This window comes from Dermacentor variabilis, unplaced genomic scaffold, assembly GCF_050947875.1.
Source record: "Dermacentor variabilis isolate Ectoservices unplaced genomic scaffold, ASM5094787v1 scaffold_13, whole genome shotgun sequence".
Taxonomy (NCBI): domain Eukaryota; kingdom Metazoa; phylum Arthropoda; class Arachnida; order Ixodida; family Ixodidae; genus Dermacentor; species Dermacentor variabilis.
Window position 1 is genome coordinate 14,530,901 of NW_027460291.1, and position 20,282 is coordinate 14,551,182.

Sequence of the window (20,282 nt, forward strand, 5' to 3'; positions counted from 1 at the left end):
ACAGAAATAGGCATGTGATTACTTTCTATGTTACGATCTCCTCCCTTAAAAATGACTGATACTCTGGCTCTTTTCATAGCTTCTGGAAAAACTCCAGGTTCAATAATTAAGTTAAAGATATATGAAAGAACTTCTATGCTGAAATGTATAACGTGTTTTACGGAGAGATGTGCCAATTATCGGCATCGAGAGATTAAGTATTATTTAAGCACATAAAAGTGCGATACACTTCATTTTTATCTGTTGCATCAAGAAAGATGCTCTACTTCATATTACCACGTCCTGTAACGAATTCCACATGTTCAATAAATGGAGCTACTGCGTTTAGGAATTGGTTGTTGAAGTTATTTGCGAGTAATGTGCCAGTTAACTAGCGACCGCCAAGTGTTAGGGATTCAGGTAGAGCATGTTTATTTTCGCGCCCAAGTGTATTATTGATGAGCTTCCAAGTGAAGTTGCATCGTTGTCGACCAGCATTTTTAAAAAAAACGACGATAATAGGCTTCTTTAGCACGACTAAGTTGTGCATTTGCCCGATTTCAAAGTTTCTTAAATTCTTTTAACACTTCCGTAGAGCGTGTGCGCAAGAGTCAATGATAACAGGTATTTTTTTCAGATGCTCACGGGTGACCCAAGGCTTTTTAGACTTTTTTGCAGGTTTGAAAATTTTGAAAGGAAAATGTTTCGCGTAGATACGAATTAAAATTTTATGACGTGATCGTAAGCTTCATTTGCAGTTTTCTTCTCGTTTACAGAGGACCAGCTTGGATTCATTAGGTCGTTTTTGAATAATTCAATACTCTAAGCTGTTATTTGTTGAGTAATGAGCTGCTCCTTTCGTAAATTTCTATAGTGTGGTTCGTTATGGTAATTTAGAAAGAGAGGACAATGGTCACTAATATAAGAAATGATAGTACCTATGCTGTAGACAATAATGTCAATATTTGCCACGATAAGGTCTAAAGCCAATGCTGTGGAGCAAGTAATACAAGTGGGCGTCGTAATTAAGTTAGCAAATCCAGTGGAATTTAACAGGGTATTTAGTTCGCGGGTGATATTGCTTTCTTCCATCATATTATTATTCAAATCTCCTGCAGAGATCAGGTGTAAGCTGTTATTGCAAACATAATCCAAACAAGTTTCAAAGAACCGCCAGAAACAGGCGATACTTCCACCTGGGGGTTGATACAAAACAGAAAACAGTTCAAGCTTATATTGAATTGTTAGTATTTCATAGTCATCAGTTACTACAGTAAATTGAGGGACAATATGGCAATTCTTTTTATTGTAATGAGCAGGGCCACACCCCCGCCTCGTTTGTTTGGACGATTTAGGGAAAATAAATTGTAACCGTCGAAACTGAATACATGATCATCATTTTTCCCCAGGTTTCCGTCAACATGATAGCGCTAAAGGTTAACTGAAGTTGTTCAAGAAGAACTGCGACAGCATCTTTCTTGTGTTAAGTAATCTTGTATTAATATGTAAAACTGAGTCACTTGTTTGGTGACGTGAGCCAACGCACTGGGGAAAGGCAAGCTCCAAATAATCCATATCAAGAAGAAAAAAAGTATACTATAAATACAGGCAAGCACAGTACTCTAACTCAACAGCCGCCCTGCCTTATAAAAATCTTATCGATGTCGCGCTGGCTTGGTATGTGCACAACAGGTGTTGCGTCGGACTGTCTAGCATATATCTTTCCGTTAAAGGACCAAACTGATTTCCATTGCATTTCACATTTCTTTTTCCCCACAAGTGCCAGCAGCCGTTTCTGCGTCGGGCAAACATGCCCATTGACGTACACAGGTGGCAAAAAAGGTGTTGAGCTGTTATGCAGTCCGAATCAGTAAGGCGTGCCTTTTTTACTTTTTTCAGTACATTATCGCGCTGTGAACTGAACAAAAATGTGGCTTTCGTTCTCTATTCTACTTGGCACGTGGTGACATGCTTCCATGTCACCTCTAGCAATCGGCTCACCTATGGCTGCACCGAGTTTGCACAGCAAGTCATCAACAGGTTCGTTTTCCTTCTTAATGACACCCTCTAGCTCCAAATTCACATTCCTAGAGTATTGATCACTGCTAGTTACTCAATGCTCTAGATCATTCAAAGAGTTTTTAGGGTCGCGTTTTCTTGGCGCAGGGCAGCATTTACAGTTTCGAGCTGAACATTTTTTTTTTTTTTGCGGAAGCTTCGTCCAGTTTTTTCTTGAAGTCCGCGATTGTGTCATGAGAATAGTCCATAATTTTCGCCATGTTTCTTTGCTCGGTTTTCAATTCTCTTATTTCGTTTCTGAAATCATGAACTGCGAACCTCTACAGCTTGCTTAATCCAGGCAGATTCAGCCGTGAACATCTCAGGTTGAACATAAGAGCTGTGAACCACGTTCATAGTGGCCGCGGAGTCACACAATGTGCGATATGGTTTCCCTTTTGCCTCAAGGTAACGCTTGCACGGTTCCAGCAGCTTCGTGCTCTCGTCATTGCAATCGACCGATAAAAGACAACGTTTGTCTTGTCATACTGCGCAGTAATGTGCCCTGGTATTTGGCAGTTGCTGCAAAGAAAGGGTTTCGTCGCATCCAATTTCTTTTGCTGCTCTGCCCTAACTTCGGGGTTCCTTTCCGACCCGGACGTATTACATTTTGAGGCACCCTCAAGCATTGCACCGTGCTTTCTTTTTTGGTAGACTTCTGAACAGGAAAGTTCGTAACAGCGAGAATTAGGTCCGGATCAGGTCGCACGCCTCTGGCGCCCACGAGGTGTCCAAGGACGGTGATTCGGCGGCGAGCGAAGTGACATTTTGACGAGTTCAACTGGAGACCGGCGCGGTGAAACACGTCAAGAATCGCTGAAAGACGGTCTAGATGCGTGTCAAATGTGGGCGAATAAACGATGACGTCGTCCAGATAGCACAAACAGGTGCACCACTTGAACCCCTGAAGCAAAGAGTCCATCATTCGTTCGAATGTGGCGGGCGCGTTACAGAGACCGAACGGCATCACCTTAAACTGATAAAGGCCGTCAGGGGTTATAAATGCAGTCTTCGCTCAGTCCATGTTTTCGACGGATATCTGCCAGTAGCCGGACGGTAAGTCGATAGAAAAAAAAATAGGTGGCACCGTACAAGCAGTCTAGAGCGTCATCAATACGTGGCAAAGGGTACACGTCCTTTTTTGTGATTTTGTTCATGAGACGATAATCTACACAAAAACTCCACGTTCCATCCTTCCTTTTCACAAGTACGACGCGAGAAGCCCAGCGACTACAGAAAGGCTCGATGATGTCCTTCGCAAGCATCTTTTTGACTTCCTGTTGGATAACAGCTCGTTCGGACGCAGAAACACGATATGGACGTCGGTGAATAGGGTTCGCATCGCCAGTGTTTATGCGATGAGTCAGGACGGACGTTTGACCTAAGGGTCGATTGTCAAAGTCAAAAATGTCGCGATAGTCGCCAAGAACACGGCAAAGGGCTTCAGCTTGAACAGGTGTAAGGTCATAGGAAACCATCTTCTCAATGTCGACGTCAGTACCGTGCGATGACGTCACAGTGTGGGCTGAGCTGTGACGATCTTCCACTGTGAATGGCTCGATCTCATCATCCTGCAAAGCTCTAATTATAGCCAATGAAATCCCCTGAGGCAGAACTTGCGCTAACGTAAGGCCAAAATGGCGACGCTACATCAAGCGGACCCACGTCGTCTTCTTCCTCTTTAGTGCAGCCTCACTGTGGCGGCTGTTCCTTAGCAATATGCAGAAGGCAAGGGCAATGTTGCATGACCTGTCAAGCGAACGAGAATTCATGATCAGGAGTCAGCCACTAGAGCTAGATAATCTAGGTTAAATACTCACAGGGAACCCTCCCTGATCATGAGACGGAAATTTACAAAATCAGAATGGGTCAGACAGCATACGGCCGACATTACAAAATTGTGACCGGCAGCTCATCGCTGCAGTTGGAAAGTGTACAATCATTCCATTCTTCAAGTATTATTATATGGTGCAGAATCCTGGGGGTCAACAATGATGCTTGATAATGAGCCAAGGACTGCTCAAACAAGCGATGGAACAAAAGTGTCAGGCCTAACGCTAACAGAGAGGAAGAGAGTGGTATAGTGGTAGTTCAAATTACGAGGATAAATATGAGCTGGGCAGGCCGTGTAATTCTTAAGGCAAATAATCGGCGATCCATTAGACAAACCGAGCGGGTACTATGAGGAAAGAAACGCTGTCGAGGACGGGGGAAAATCTGTTCAGATAATGAAATCAGGAAATTTGCATTGCAGGCATAACTTGCAACCAGCTAGCTCAGGTCAGGGTAATTTTAGAATGCTGTGAGAGGCCTTCTCCCTGCAAGTAAGCTAAAAGTACGCAGATGACTTCTGACAGCATCCGAACTTCGTGTGGACTTTTCACGGACTGTTGCTTTTGAGCCGGAGTTCGCTTCCTTCTGCGAAGCAGTATTCGCATGCTTACATAACGACGTCGAGAGCTGCTTGAATAACACCAGCCCACCTTCGCATCGTACTATATGTGCAGTGGCTGCTCTGAACAAACTACGTCAGTGCCACAAGAGCGACGACTTGGACATTTGACGCGAAACTAGCCAGAATGTTGAACCCTATGGGGTTCATGTACGGTGCTGTGCCGTATTCTGGCGTGCAATTGAGCGTGCGTTACTATGAAACTGGTAAATTTATGGCAGCTTTGACGCTGACCATGGTGGTTATGTTGACAGATTAGCCTTGACTTCTATGAGGTGACACTTGGGCTATTACAGAAAGCGTAGATAGGCCCTGACATCACTAACATTTGATTTATTACTGGTCTCCGAAATTGGTGCACACGCGCCGTTGTGCATTTTGCCTCTGTCGGAATGGGGCCACCTAAACCCCCCAAAATAAACTCCTGACCTAGTACGAGGCATCTTCGTGTTTTATCATCTCAGAAGCCTATAACAAGCGATGAACGCCAATACGATGAAAAGTATGATGTGCAGCGATACTTGCAGATGTGGATATTACGTAGTGAAGTTTCCTGTTTATAAATTCAGAGTTTGGGTAGCCACAGCATCTTTCTGTATTTCTTTTTTACGGCTGCTGTAATAACTGTTTGGGCACTCGACAGTGATCCTATGAGAAGGGAGCGCGCGTTTAAGCGTCGGTTGGCGGTCTCCGACATCGTCGACCAGCATATTATACGGCAGCAGCTGCCAATGGGGCTGATATATAGCCTGGGCGTGCGCACCGTGATCACATACCATGCCGGTGAACGTATGTGCTTGGTCCCTTGCCTTGATGTCATATGAACTATATGTTATGAAGCATTTTTTATTGCCGCAATTGGTATCGAAATAAAGACATTCAGTCGCTTTGTAATACGGTGGTTGTGGCGGTCGTGATGTTTACAGGCAGGGTCAGCCTGTCAGACTTGGCAGCCAAGTACTCAGCCTGAGCGCGTCTTTCTGTGCCAAATATGTCACCATGTGTCATCATCATGTATCTGGCAGAAATATGAGAATAATGGGTTACACTTCCACTGCAATCCTTTTGACGGCGCTGCGGTGAACGGGCGAGTGCGGTTGCACTTGTCTGCGCTGTAGTATCAATGTGTGCACTGTGGTGTTTGCAATAGAATACCAACTAGCCAGTACGGAAACCCTGCTTCTGTAGTAGACGTCCGGAAAAGGAGCTGTCGAATAGGGGTATCCAGTGATTTGTCATAAGAATATAGCCTCAACTACGTATGCATAGTGTGTCGTCAAGCTACCAGTAGACCGCCTTTCTTTCTTGTCGTTTATTTCGAGCTCTGCTTCTTCCTCACCCTCTTGCGGTGCGGCAAGTTAAATGCGCTGTAACCTTATCTCAGCGTAAGAACTTTTTGGCTCAGTAATTGTGTACGAACAGCTCAGTTTAGTAAATTCTTCCCGAGTTTATTAGGCGCATCGTAGCGCTCATAAAAATTCTAAGTACTACCAGGATGGCACAAGAAAAAGCTAGTCCAAGGTTCTTCTCTAAATGACATCTTGCTGAATGAATAACAAAGCGACTAGTTTTTATAGCGAATAGCTTTCTTTGACTTATGAGGCCAGTTCTTTTTTCTTGTATCAAACTTTTCATGGGCCGATATCGAAGGCATTGCTGTCTAAGACATTGTCTAAAGCGCTAACTGTCAAGAGGGAAGGATTTCAGAAACTGACACATGACGCACGCGCTAGATGCTTCAAAAACCTACTTTGTTATGGTCAAAGCATTCGCATGATCGTGGCCTAATGGTGAAATCATTGTGCTCATTAAATCGGCTGTGCTAGAAGACATCCGTCCAATCCCACGACTATTGAAGCATTTACTTAGGGAAATATTACATTAGAGCTTTATAGCTATCTAATGGGAAACTCGAAGTGTGTATTGCGTACACGAGCACTTATTGACGTTTGTAAATTATAGGAGGTACACAAAAGCCATTTTAATAAATCGAATCGCTTTCAGGATGGGTTCGGCTGTTTATTTACGTTGACAGTTATCATCCATGGTTTCAGCACAATTTTTTTATAAATGAGTTGTCAAGCATTTTTCTCTGTATGGATAATCACCAAGTAATGAATTTTCAAGACCAGGGTGATTTCTATTGGCGTGCGCTCATAACCGGTGCGGTTGCGGATTGTCAATTAGCCTTCCTTGAAATGATTATGTTTAATACAAACCTGAAGAAAAAAACATCGCGTGAAATGGAAGAAAAGGGACATAAATTCTCAGGTGGATTCTCAGTATAATGTAACAACAAGCCCAAGAGCAACCTCTCCCGAAATGCGCATCTATTGCAGTTCAGAATTTTTCTTATTTCTCTTTATTCCTTCCCATCTGCATTAAAGCATCCACCTCTGTATTGAAAAGGTATGCTTATGGCTGTAACTACCGCAGTTTTATTTATCTCTTTCGTGATGGCCCTTCCTCCAAATACTCTAAACGCCTTTGGCTCATATGACCCGCTAAACTGTTTATGCTTCTATTCATTTGGAATCCCAGCGCTCACTTCTTCGCGTTTAGTTAGGATGTGCTGAGCTGTCTCTAGATTTTTCTGGAGCGGACACATGATTATTCCAGTTCGGAATATTTGCTTCAGTCTGTTTTCTTCATCAGGCAGCTAGCTGTGGCCTCAAATGGCAAGGAACTCACATTTATATTATTGTACGGATTTGCTCTGGTGATGTCTTTCTTGCCATACTTGTGAATCTCCATGTAATTTTTGTTTCCCGCCTTTGCACCATCTCTGCTTCTCTCGCTTTCTTGGTGATGTATCCTGCTTATTTACTTACACCTTCAGTCATCCTCTACTTGGCTGCCAACTTGCGAACTTCCTTGACTTTTTCCTCTATTTTGCATCCACGATTCTGAGGTACAGATATTTGTGAACTTTAGCTACCCATTTCTTTTCATCTATATTCCTTACAATTTCTTGAAAACAGGTTTTTTATATGACTCCCTGGCTTCATAAGAGGCACAACCCACGTCGCCTTGTCCTGCCTCACATGTGGTTTTATTGTGGGCCCGCCATTGTAGTCGGTCCATTGACCGTTGGTAAGCTTCCAACCCTTGTAAGATCTCTAACTGCAGAGTCAGAGTGGCATTTGCGATCAATGCTGGCACGATTACTCCTTGCTCAATTCCTCAGATTTCCTAATAATAATTGTGTCCACAAAGTGATCTGTGTTTTACAATAGCTGCAATTCAGTTCCTCCTCATCATCAGAATACTTTGATGAATGTTTGACAAGGTTCTTATTTTGTTTGTGCATACACCTAGGTATTTATATTACATAGTTATGGTGATTACTTCTTTTGAAGTGCTAGAATGTCGTAACTCGTCTCTTTAATAAAGGTGGCAAGTTTCGGTTTCTCTGTGCTAATATTGAGGCCTAATATGTTGATTCATTGCCAGGCGGAATTGCATGTGTCTGTAAATCCGTTGCATTGTCCGCTAATCGCCCAATGTCATTGCATACATCAACCTAGGAGCACTCGCTTGCACCATTTTCCTGTTACGGATGAAAGATAAAACCTAATTCACTGTTTTTCTGTCGTCTTACTGCACCCCAAAGACAAAAAAATAAATATGAATGGAGACAGAAGGAATCGTTGTTTCAGACCTCGGTAAATCCTAACTACTTCTGTGCACTTTCTGTTGTGCTATCGTAGCGCAACCTAGATATTTCTAAAGTTCCGTACAACTCAAGTTAAAATAGGTTTGCGTGGTTTTATTGTCGGAATTGTTTCGCGCACCACGTATTATTTGTTTATTTGAGGATTACCCTGGAGAAAAAGTAGCATGCGGCGTTCCAGGCTGTCAGCCACCAGGGTTCGTTGAGCGACAGGTGACCAGGACGCAGATGCCTTCAGCTCGCGCTCCATGCGGCCACACACGAACTCGTAGAAGTCGTTGCACGGCGCCTTTGTTAGACTCACTAGTCGCCGCAGGCGCTGCTCTGGGCAGTGTCATTCAGTGAAAAAGTATGTGAATACCTCTTGGTGCAGCCATCAGCGACGACAGTGCGAAAACAATAGTGCATCGCAAGCCATTATTCAAGCAACCATCGCGCAATGAAGCAGGAGTTTCATTTTATTTAATTTATTGTAGCGTTAAAGGGACCCGAATACATTACATAAGGCGGGGACTCAAACAGTGCTGTAAGACATGTAGGAAAGAAAGCGCCCATAACACAAGAGAAATAGGTCGGGATACATCGATACCATTTAGTTGAGTATGTACTGAAACAATTAAGCAGTGAAATAATATTGAAAAACAGGATGCTAAGACGGGTAGGGTAATAAGGCAGTGGTAGAATTTCTTCCCATAGGAAGAACAATAATCCAGGACAAGAATATTCTAACATGCCAACAGCAAGCAATATTGATGATTTCATAAGTTACAGCAAAACTCTTATTTTCTGAGATGATGGCGGACAGTTTTGCCTGAAACAGGAATGTTCTGTACGCGAGGCTGTGCTATCGAGAATGGCGCTCCATAGGGTTATTGCATTTTGAAAAAAAAATTATCGGCCATCGCTGACGTGGCGTTCACGACTGTGGGCTATCGGGGGAGTATGATTAAAACAGAAATATAATATGGACGGTGGTTTGAATACGGTGGCTTCACGGAATTTGATGATCATCATGAATGCGGATTGTAGTAGATGGAGTGCGAGAGGCTGCTTGTTGCGTGACGAGAATCAAGAGATGGTAGTTCATGTATGCGCTTCAGTACGGTTACACTAGATCTTGGGTCATATGCAGTAGGGATAAACCATGTGGCAGAGTTTTGTACTACTTCTAGTGTGTTAACAAGTTACTCTTGAAAGGCATGCCATACAGCGGCATCATAATGTCACGTAGTAGTGACGCTAAAGAACACAGTAGCAATACTGTGAAAGACGAAACTGACTTTTATTGAGCGAACCTGTGCCAACCAAAACAGGCAACACTTAAAGCACAACAATAGCGGCAAGCACATTCAGTGATTGTCGAAACTGATCTGCGGATCAAGCGCGTCGTCTTTGGTACATCAGTCATCGAAGGTTTCAGAGTGATCGCTGACGCCCGTGTGTCTTCCAGAGAGTTCAACACCATTCGCGTCGCGTGGTGAAATGCGATTACACAAGGTTCGGCGACAACAGACAGCTGAAAGAACCACCGATAACTTTCGATAAACTTCCGATACATGCAGGCGCGTCCTGCTCTGTGCTATAACATTTGTTAGGCGGTGAAAAGTGGTCACCCGATAATGAAAAACACCTGTGAATACACTCACGTGTGAAAACACTCATGTAAAGAGGAAACATACATCTGGTGTGCGAGTTTTTTATTTCTCGTGGAGCACGCTAGAAGTAACTTAGCGTGCGTGAAGGTCCCGAGTAATCTGTTCCATTACGAGCTCCCCATTATAAGGATGGCGTGAAATGAATTCAATTATAGGTCGATATCCGGGTGGAGGGCGCCAATATATATTATTACGGTAAATGTAACCTCATTAGCGACAGAAGTGCGGGCGGAGGGCACGATAGGGAGGATAAAGACGTTTTGTCCATTCTGACGCTCACCTCGAATCCTTTCTAATGAACCCCGTTTCTTTCGCGACGTAACTGTTTTGGTGGTAGTTGTGGGGTAACTGAAGTAGCGACATACACGAAACCATTTATTCTTTGCCGGAATCGCTGCCTGCAGCTACGTGACGCTACTAACGAGACCCTCGTGTTTTCGCCGGGAAAGCAGGTGAAGATGTGGGCGAGCAGTTTAGGCATTACCAACGAGTAAGCAAGTGCAGCGACTGGGACACTACTGATCAACTAACCAACGTTACCTTTGCACTCACCGGTCATCTTTGATTATCAGTCGCTGAAAGTCCCGGACTGCTCGGGAGTGCTGTCCCGCATTCAATTTTATCTAACAGCTTCGGAAGCTCCTCCCCCAGTCCGAGAGCTGCCAGAATCGCGTTCGTTTTCCATGGACTGGAAGTCGCAGACTGTCCGCCGACCCTTGGTGCAGTCAGCAGATGTTTGCTTGCCCAAGCACAAGCAGCTAGCAAACGACGGCTGCCTTAAAAAGATGCGTGCGGCTTTTGACGCCATCTTGTGAAAGGTACCGCGTGCTTCTGCGGACTTTGTGCGTTCCAGACGGCAAATATTGTGCACCCAGGTACCGCTTTGGCGGTTTGCCTCCCATCAGGCGAGATTTCACGCGCGGTCTAATTGCGGCGGATTCAGTCTTCGTATTTTTAACAGAAAAGCACAGCGATGAAGCGCTCATGCTTGCTTTTCAAGGTGTGTTTCCAGAACTTTGTCATGCCCCTTACTATGTGGTTATTAAACAGGAAGATTTCGCTTTTCGGGGCAGTGAAACTGGTGTACGAGGAAGCATGTAATTATACAAGTGGCTATTTCACGCCGGTAGCAGGCGTGGTACATAATCGGTGCATCCCCAATTGCTATTGTTGACATATGCTGATTCCATATCTTGCCAAATTCGAGCGTTTGCTTTTTGACATGCAGGATTTGTAGACGGTGCATGGTGCATGGCACTGTCCTAGATAGGCGCCGGGCCTTTAGTAGACGGTCTCATGGGCTTTGAAGATATCCGCAGGGGCTTTCTGCGGGAACAGCAACGTGGCAGGACCACGATCTCGCTTATGTCTGTGTGTGACTTTCGCGTTAATTTCGCAGGCAATGATGTAGCTTAATTATAGCGGTTAAGAGGTACGACCAACCAGAGCGCGACATAAATTGCGCTTTGCGAACACGTTCTACGCGCTCACGCTGCGATTCCACTATGCAAGCTTGATGGTTGTGCCTCCGGCATGGTTTCTGAGACTGCATCATTATTTCGGAGGCTACGGTAATGAATTCGTCTGGTATGGCATTATCTATGAGTAACTAAGACCAGACGACAGCAGCCAGGAGAGTGATTTCCGGCCTGGGTGCTTTCGAACGAAACCTCAGACAGTCCCTCACAGCTGGGTGAAGAGATGGTAACACGATCTCCTGTCAAGGGCTAGTCAGACCGGAAGCCACAAACAGTTTGCGGGCAGTCTGAGACTGCATAATCGAAAAGGCCCATTGACGCTGCCCTGATGTTGTTTGAAAATTATGACGGAATATTAGAGACATGCGAGCATTTCGTCGTTGAGCTAAAGAAACGCTTCGGCGATTCAGACACACAAAATAAACGCGCAGGATACACCATGGCACAGAGAGCACAGCTAGCAGGTGGGACTTGCACTACCTGCATCGAGATTTTGAAGTTGTGCATGCGAGCTAACGCAATAATGTCCGAGGAAGACAAAGTCAAGTACCTCCTTCAGGGCACAGCAGCGGATGTGTGAATTTCCTGATGGGCAAGGACCGTCTCGCTTCAGCGTCTGACGTCATGAAGCACTACCGTACAAAGTACTGAAGATGCTAGCAAAAAAGGCTAAAGCTTGGCCGATTGGCCAGTGTTACCACTGTGGCCAATATCGACATGAACTGTTCATTTTACCTTGGGTGCACCATAGGACGGACCGCCCACGAAGACCTTTAAAGACACGAGACGGCACGTCGCCTGCCTGATGTCCCAGACGCCTTCTTTTCGCAAGCCCCGGTTACTCCTCCACCTTCTAATGTGTGCAATCAGTCGGTCAACGTCATGGAGTTATCCGAGTACCGGCACACAAAGGCATCGTGAAGCAACTACTCTTCGCATACCCCATTTGAACCTCTCTCTCGTTGCGCCCCTTCCTCTGGACGCCTGACGAGTGGCAATGCTCCGCGATACGATCCAGTCACTCGTTCTAAGCATGCTGGAGTCCCTGACTGTTCTGACGGCTAGCCCGCAAGCCGTCCACTTCCAACGTGCTAAATCTTCAGCGTTCTTGGACATATATCACGTTTTGTCCTCATCACGAAAGGACTCCGTAAGATCTGCTTGCAGCCCCAGCGACCCCATGGCTTTCAGCGTTTCGATCGCCTCCTAGCAGCCACTTTTGGCTCGGAAACTTCCGGGGCTGTTCCCCCGCTTTCAACCCTAGCGTGATACCACCTCCGGTTTCTCGATTGCACCAATCTCCTACCCCAGAGCGTCGTTCAAGGTCACCACCGGCGGAAAACTAGAGAACGCAGCCAATGGAGGTGTGATTACTGGAGATTCGCTGCTGAAAGATATGCCTCAGCGTGTGTTTATGTAGAAGAACAAAGTGTAAGTCCTTGTTGATGGTTTGTCTACATTAGCCTTAGTGGACACTAGTACTGTCGTTTCTGTGGTGAGCCTTACTTGATCAGAACGCAAAGTGGTATTTCAATGGAACCATGCGGTAACATTTTGCGGCCTGAGTGGGGATTCATTGCAGCCTGTTGGTATTTGCCGTGTGCAAGTGCCACTGGGTGGTCAAGATTTGATGACTGAATTTACAATTCCCCGCCGTTCCTCACGTGATGTTACAATATGTATTGATTTCCTACAAATGCGCGCTGTCCCGGTTGTATGCTGAACAAGAGAGATGTTTGCAAGTGTCGACATTTCTTACGAGCTCAGGCAGGATGCTCCAAAAAAGAGCGGTGCAGTTCATCCCTGCGAGCACACACTCGTGTCTGCTTCCTCAGCTTTGTATGTTCCGGGTGTCTGTACCATAAGCAATCATCAGGCCTTTGACGCCACAATAGAGGCTGCGTATTTGACGTGCTTGAAGGGAAATATTTTTATACCACAATTTCTTGCGTCTGTGGATCAGCGGCGCTGAAAATTGTGGATTGTTAACCGTTCAGGCGAAAACGCAGTGGTACCACCTTGCACGAAGCTTGGTTTCTTCAAGAAGCACAACTCGGCACCAGTCGCCGTGCTCGCAAATGTTCGACATAAACGAGTTGCCGCTTGTTTAGAAGATTCAAAGGTTCTTCCTATGATCAGCAAGCCCACCAGCACGTACGAGCGCCTTACGTTAGAGAACGTTCCAACTAAGCACTTCAGCATCTTCAACTTTGCCCAGGAGGATAACGCGCCGTTCATTCCTGCGTCTCGAACCAAGCACAGAATTAACACGTGGTCGGCGCAGCGTGTTCAACAAGTCCTCTATGGAGTATCACCGTCCGAGCGCAAGATTATAGATGAGCAAGTTGGCAAAAGGGGACAGAAAGGAGCAATCCGGGAATCTTCCAGCCCGTGGGCTGCTCCAGTTAAACTTGTGAAAAAGAAAATCCCAGTTCTGCCTGAAACGCGAAGCACCGATAGTGATAGCAAATTAGTGGATAGCTGTTCGAAGTAAGGATAGTAGTTTTAGCGGCCCCATTACCTTGTAAAGACTCGTTTACTAACTAAGATAACAATAAGAGTATATGTAAGCGTGACTGAACGAGGACGTAGGAAGAAACACACAGAGAGAGAGAGAGCGCTGTCTCTGTGTGTCTGTTTCTTTCTACGTCCTCGTTCAGTCGCTCTTACACATTCTATACTCAAGTAAAACCAACTAGGCCGCCAAGGTGTTTCAACTAAATTAACAAGCACGATATCACGCGCGCACAGGTAAGCATGAACGCATCACGCTGGATGAGCGTGGTAGCTCGCTGTCAAAATACTCAAGTGACGAATCATGGCAGCAGCAGCGATCGAATTGACCTTTGTGCATCTCTCGCTTCTAAGCGAACGAAATATCTAAAGCACAGCGCGTACGAAGCTACAGGCAGTAGACGCACTCTGCAAACATCGGAGTTGGCTTTTAAGTTGAGGCCCGCGCGGACGCGCACTTTGGCCACGTCGCAGATTGCTTTCAAGGTACGGCGCCCGCAAGGCCGCGCCGTAAGCAGCAGCCGCTGTAGAAGAGAGCCCCGTCCCTCGCCTCACCCCCATGCCTCACGCGCGACACAAGACGGCACGCTTCCAGCCCGCCTTCCTTGCTGGCACACGCAAAAATCACCCGCACTCGCCGGCTCACCCTCGCACGCTTTTGTTCGCATATACAACATACAGCGCGCGGCGACGATATTGTCGGACTTTACACGGAACCTCACGGTGACGGCGACGGCAGAAATGTGCCTGGAGTGTCCATATAACTGCTATCGCAGTAAAGACAAGAGCCGACGTAGCAAAGATAACCACGTACTGAAATATAGCCTGAGATCAGCATATCTAACCATTATATCAGTATATCTATTACATTTGGTTCTATGAAAAGAAAAAGTGCTGAAAACTGAAACCATCAGCTTTAACGTGATATGACATGTTCTTATTAAAGCAGAAGTAAACACATCCACAACACAGTGAGATGTACTAATTTAAATTAAATATACGCTGTCTAGAGAATCATGGCGCATACATGTTGCGTAATAGAAACGTACCTCGCCTAGCCAATGCCCCTCCTCTATGCACGGAACATCGGGGCATGTACCCTACCGACAGGTCTTCTTGCCTGAGGTGGACTACAGAAGTCGCTATGTGTCAAAGCTGTATGCTCCGTTGCGCGTGCACGTTGACACTTCGGCTCCACGATCTGTTTGTGCTGATTTGCCTTGACTAAATTTGTAGCATGGAGGGTGACAGAAGCTTTACAATTGCCGCGTAAAAAATCCCCTATAGAGCATATTGGTAAATATTGTCACTTGTGGTACGTTGTTATGCGTCAAAATTCCACAAATTTCAAATTTAGTTTGCGCGTCTTGCGGCATGCTATAAAGCAATAACAGTGATAAATGTGGGAAAATTTTCCCGGAAAAAAATAAAACAATCCACCCAGGGTTAGATCGCCTGATGCAACGCAATAGTCGGTCTTACCTTCGGCTTTGCAAATTCTGCAGGTTTCTTTTGGTGGTAAAGCTGCAAAAAGAAGTTTTCATTATTCATGTTTGTCTGCATCATCACAGTGCTTGGTATAGGTGTCCGACAGTGATACCGGCTCTTAAGCACACGCTTTTTGGCAACATAATTTTTCGGTCTTTTTCTAGTAATTAGCCATTTATCAGCAGTGGAACTTTCTCGTTCCGCAAGATATTTAATTCAGATATGAGGAGGTTCCCGTAAGTTTCTATAAAGTAGATTGAATGCAGTAAAAAAGTGAGGGGACACTGTTTTCATACCGTTAGCGTAAACATTTTCCCCCATACACTTGTAACTTAAAATACATCTACGGGATGCGCTACAACTATATCAAAACATGAGCGCCACAAATGCCACTACTTGTAGAAGAACAAAGGTACTTTCCTAAATGTCTCATGCGCTGTCATCGGAACTCTTCAGACAGCAGGGCAGGACAAACAGACACAAAGAGCAAACATGGAAAGACAGAGAATCACTTAGGGCTCACTCAGACTAGGCCGACGCGACACCGATTTCGGTCTTCCGACTGTCGGCCCGCCGAAATCGTTGTCTGGTCGGGCTAGTGTGAGTGAACTTTTATCGATTCAACGGCAGCAAATTTTGTCAGACAAAGCCGTACATTGAAATATGTACGCACGCACGAGCGTGTGTTGAATGTTCGCCTTTGCCTCATCGAGTGTGCCATGATCAGCCAACTTGCCCACCAATACCTCCTCAACATGGAAACAACGCGGCCATGGGTGGTGCATAGATGTAAGACGTCAAATCATGGGAACGAACGCACAGAGTAAGACATAAGCATACGACATCATGCGAATGAAATTAGCGCTGCAAGAAACGTACTATTGAACGGAGTACCCGCCGTGGTGGCGTAGTGGCTTTGTCGTTACGCTGCTAAACCCGAGGCCGCATTTCGATCGGCGCGGGGGGGTGCTTGTGTGAAATTTCCCGTGCGCCGTGAATTGGGTGCACGTTAAAGAACCCTAGGTGGTAAAAGTTAACCCGCCGTCCCCCACTAAGGCGTGCTTCATAAATAGATCGCGGTGTTGGTGCGTAAAACTACCGAATTTTTTTTTATTTATACGGAGTGAACCAAGTTTGTCCGATAAATCATGCTAAGAAGCGCTAGCATACGCGTTTGCAGTCCTTTCACGCCCGTAGTTTTGCATGCGGTCTTCTCACAACTTCGTTTTTTATATAGTAACACTTCAGTCGTAACCTACTGGCCAGAATTTCCAGCGGCTGTAGGCAGCCGCCGTGTTTTTTGTTGTGACGATGATGGCGGTGACGAGACAGCGGAAACGGTGCGGGTGGCAGCGAGCCACAGCGCACTGTCATTCGGCATGCAATGGCTGGTTTCAAAAGTACTGAAACAGTCTTGTCGTGTCTGAATGCTGGTGGGTTTCCTTTAATGGATTCAGATTTCAGATCGCACAACTATAACATGAAGATAATTTACCGAGGGTACCTTGCGGCATCGTGTGCTTCACTGCAGTTGGAACGTTTCGCAGTTGCCTTAACTGCGAGATCTGCATCGCTATACACATTTCTGCAGGAAATGCACTGCATGAAAGGTACGACACAACGGCTCCTATACTATGCTTTTTTTAAAGACGAGTATCATGTTTATGCCACGCACTACGGCTATATACTGTGGTGCATTTTTACTCTGTCTTTTTATCTCGATCGCCACGTACTTTTAGCATACGAGTGTAATGACTACAGTTATCTTTTTCCACGCTGCACCGCAGTCGCAAAGAAAGCTCTTGTTGATACACGTGTTTGATTAAGACTGACACGAAGGAGGGCAAGACGCGTTCCAAAATGACAACATATTGAATTAGTGCATCGGTGCTGTGTGCCCAGGATAGAAACGCTACATTTCATATCCCGTGTGCTGCCAGTTTCAGGCGTTTCATTATTTTCTTCCTTACAGCCAAAGAGAACTCACAATAATTTGCGTGGCACCACTGGCACCAACTATACTGAATAGCAGAGAATGCTTCTCGTGAGACTAAGTCTGAGTATCGTACATTTTCTGCACTTCAAACACACATACATTGCGCGAGAGAACGAAAACTATCAGGTGACGCATTGACGCGTGCGCAGGCCTGTTTGTGTGCATGCTAGACATACTGTCACGTGGAAGTGATGGTCAGGAACACGTGCCTAAACCACGATTTGATAATGAGGCACGCCGCTGTGGGTGACTCTGGAATAACTTTGACCACCAGGAGATCTTTAGCTTGGCTTCAATGCGCGGGACACAACTGTTTTCGCATTTCACCCCCATCTAAATGCGGCCGACATTTGATACCGCGAATTCGTGCTTAGCAGCGCAACACCATAGCTGATAAGCCACCATGGCGGGTATGGAAATGCAGTGCACGTGGCTTGTGTTTCTTCCTTCTTTTGACCATGTTAGTCCCTGCGCGGCGCTCAATGAAAGTTCTATCATTCAGGTAAGCAACCCATTGAAGCCCTGCTCATGGAAGTAAATTGCCCTTCGTATAAGAGGTGCAGCGGTGGCATAGAGGTAGAACACCCGCCTCGCGTGCAAGACGTCCGTGTTTCGAATCCCGGTGCCGCGCAATTTTCCACCGGATTAAAAAAAATCCGCGTGTTGATAAAATTACATAAACATGCCTGGACTGTGGCCTCATCCAGGTGACCAGAACTGGTAACGTTCTCCCTCACCAGAGCAGGATTGGCCACCCTGGTGCAGTACTTGGCCACAACCTCCTATATGAACAGAACAATCAAACCCCGGCCCTCAGTCCCCAGCAGCTGCGAAGCAACTGACCACGGTGGCGGTCAGACCTGCGACGCAGCAAAGGGTGCTAAGAATCACTGGCTCCGGACAGGCAGCCATTCTAATATCAACCTGGCAACGTTTAATGTTATCTAGTGAGGCGATTCTAGCAGTGCTATTGGAGGAATTAGAGGGCAGTAAATGGGATATAAAAGGGCTCAATGATGTTAGGAGGCCAAAAGAAGTATATACAGTGCTAAAAAGCGGGCACGTCCTTTGCTGCCGTAGCTTAGCGGAGAGACGAGAACTAGGAGTCGGATTCCTGATTAATAACAGGAGTATACAGGAATTCTATAGCATTAACGAGAGGGCGGCCGGTCTTGCGAAACTTAATACGAGGTACAAAATGAAGGTTGTACAAGTCTGCGCCCCTACATCCATTCATGATAACCAGGAAATTGAAAGCTTCTACGAAGATGTGGAATCGGCGATGGGTAGAGTGAAAACAAAATACACTATACTGATGGGCGACTTCAATGCCAAGGTAGGCAAGAAGCAGGCTGGAGACAAGGCAAAGGGGGAATATGGCATAGGCACTAGGAAGAGCAGGGGAGAGTTATTATTAACGTTTGCGGAACAGAATAATATGCGGATAATCAATACTTTCTTCCGCAAGCGGGATAGCCGAAAGTGGACGTGGAGGAGCCCGAACGGCGAGACTGGAAATGAAACAGAGTTCATACTCTGCGCTAACCCTGGCATCATACAATATGTGGGCCTGCTCAGCAAGGTGCGCTGCAGTGACCATAGGATGGTAAGAATTCGAGTTAGCTTAGACTTGAGGAGGGAACGGAAGAAACTGGTACATAAGAAGCCAATTATTGGGTTAGCAGTAAGAGCGAAAATAGAAGAATTCCAGATCAAGCTACAGAACAGGCATTCGGCTTTAACTCAGGAAAAGGTCCCTAGTGTTGAAGCAATGAACGACAATCTTGTGGGCATCACTAAGGAGTGTGTAATAGAAGTCGGTGGTAATTCCGCTAGACAGGATACCAGTAAGCTATCGCAGGAAGCGAAAGATATGATCAAGAAACGCCAATGTATTAAAGCCTCTAACCCTACAGCTAGAATAGAACAGGCAGAACTTTTGAAGTTCACCAACAAGCGTAAGACAGCTGACATAAGGAAGTATAACATGGATACAATTGAACAAGCTCTCAGGAACTGAGGAAGCCTAAATGCAGTGAAGAAGAAACTAGAAATTGGGAAGAATCGGATATATGCGTTAAGAGATAAAGCCGGCAATATCATTCCTAATATGGATGAGATAGGTCAAGTGGCTGATGAGCTGATTAAAGATTTATGCAGTACCAGTGGCACCCACGACAATAATGGAAGAGAGAATAGTCTAGAGGAATTCGAAATCCCACAGGCAACGCCGGAAGAAGTAAAGAAAGCCTTGGGAGATATGCAAAGGGGGAAGGCAGCTCGGGAGGATCAGGTAACAGCAGATTTGTTGAAGGATGGCGGGCAGATTGTTCTAGAAAAGCTGCCACCCTCTATACGCAACGCCACATGACCTCGAGCGTACCGGAATCTTGGAGGAACGCTAACGTAATCCTAATCCATAAGAAAGGGGACGCCAAAGACTTGAAAAACTATAGGCCGATCAGCCTACTGTCAGTTACCTACAAACTATTTACTAAGGTAATCGCAAATAGAATGAGGAACACCTTAGACTTCTGTCAAGCAAACGACCTGGCAGGATTCCGTAAAAGCTACTCAACAACAGACCATATTCACACTATCAATCAGGTGATAGAGAAATGTGCACAATGTAACCAACCCTTATATATAGCTTTCATTGATTACGAGAAAGCGTTTGATTCTGTCGAAACCTCAGCAGTCCTGGAGGCATTAGAGGAATCAGGGTGTAGACGAGCCGTATGTAAAAATACTGAAAGATATCTATACCGGCTCCACAGCCACCGTAGTCCTCCATAAAGAAAGCAACAAAATCCCAATAAAGAAAAGCGTCAGACTGAGAGATACGATCTCTCCGATGCTATTCACAGAGTGTTTACAGGAGGTATTCAGAGACCTGGGTTGGGAAGAATTGGGGACAAAAGTTCATGGAGAATACCTCAGTAACTTGCGGTTCGCTGATGATATTGCCTTGCTTAGTAACTCAGGGCAC

At 45.6% G+C, this 20,282-nt stretch overlaps 1 protein-coding gene across 1 annotated transcript in view; it reads right to left on the bottom strand.

Annotated features, from left to right (window-relative positions):
* The window catches only part of LOC142566588 (uncharacterized), a 610,758-nt gene that overhangs the window by 434,876 nt on the left and 155,600 nt on the right, over positions 1–20,282 (bottom strand). The window contains exon 3 of the mRNA XM_075677426.1: positions 15,292–15,333. The gene's annotated coding sequence lies outside the window, so the exon portion shown is untranslated. The remainder of the gene's footprint in view (positions 1–15,291; positions 15,334–20,282) is intronic.